The following is a 1301-nucleotide window of genomic DNA, read 5'->3' on the forward strand; positions in this document are numbered from 1 at the left end:
GTCCCGGGGGCCCGCGGGGCAGGGCTGCCCTGGGTACGGGGCGGTGCCGCAGGGAGGCAGGCCGGGGAAGAGATGAGACGAGGGTGACGAGCACGGGGAGCCGCGGGAGGGGAAGGTGATGCCGGTTTCCCGTTTTTCCCACAGGCTGATTCTCCCCACAGCGCCGAGTCACCCCCCGTTTCCCGCGTGTTACAGCCCCGCGACGCGAGCCCTGGGGCCAGAGGAGCCACGCGTGCGGCGACGAGGATGGGGACACCGGCCCTGGCGCCCCGTCACCTCCCAGCGGCTCTCCCAGGCTGGTACCACGAACCCCCGCTGGGGCAGGTGACTCGTACCTGTGGGGGTCGGTAGCCGTGACGGGGCAGCCCCTGGCCTCGGACTCTGGCTGAGGACCGGCACCCGCTCCTGGCTGGGAATCTGTCAGCCAGCGAGGCCGGGGGATGCTGCATCACTGCCCGTTGCCGTCAAGATGCCGGACTTTGGCCGAGGAGGTGCCTGTGCTGTGGGAAATGCAGGCTCCTCAAACCCGCTGCTGGGGACATTGTCGGTCCGTTGGTCGCCTGGACCTCCCGGTGCTTCTTCTTGGTCCCACAGGTAATTGTCCATGGTAATAACGCTGGCAGAAAAGCGTGCGGTGGGGCACACTTTGTGCTACGGATCTGTCGGTGCTGTTAATGATGCAATTGGAAACACACAGGTGGTTGGGTGTGAAGGTGAGGGTGCTGCAGCGTGTTTGCAGGAGGCTCCGTTACAGGTCCTGTGCCCAAAGCGAACAGCTTGGGTTCGTGTCTCTGTCCGCTCGCGGCGGCTGCTGATGCTCCTGCACGGTGTGACGGTTCTGCTCGGGTGGCGATTCACACCGTGGCTTTCTGCGCTGCTGGCTGGGGCTGTGCGGTAGCAGCATCAGCTGCTCATGGCTGTGCTCAGCATGAGCCGTAGCCAGGCTGGCGATGCGTTTCCAGGCTTAACGCTTCTCCTTCAGCAATGTTAGATGTCCCCAGGGGGATGCATTACAGCTTGATTTTGGACAATCCCAGAATCGGGTATTTCCCCTGGATAGCTCGGGGTCACAGCCGCCTCCAGCCCCCTGGAGCCAGAGGGCTTTGTTCGGTTCAGGTCAGGTTCATTTTCATCCAGGCGCAGCACATCGCCTTGATGTCAGGGAGCATCTCGGCATCGCTCCTGGCACCCCAACACAGAAATCGTCCCAGTGATTGATCCCATTAATTCTTTATATTGCCCAATACAGCAGCAGTAGATCACGCTTGCTCCTTTCATGAGGACAATCTGTAAAAGCAGGT

This window comes from Aptenodytes forsteri, unplaced genomic scaffold (genome assembly GCF_000699145.1).
Source record: "Aptenodytes forsteri isolate BGI_AS27 unplaced genomic scaffold, ASM69914v1 Scaffold7, whole genome shotgun sequence".
In the NCBI taxonomy this organism is placed as follows: Eukaryota; Metazoa; Chordata; class Aves; order Sphenisciformes; family Spheniscidae; genus Aptenodytes; species Aptenodytes forsteri.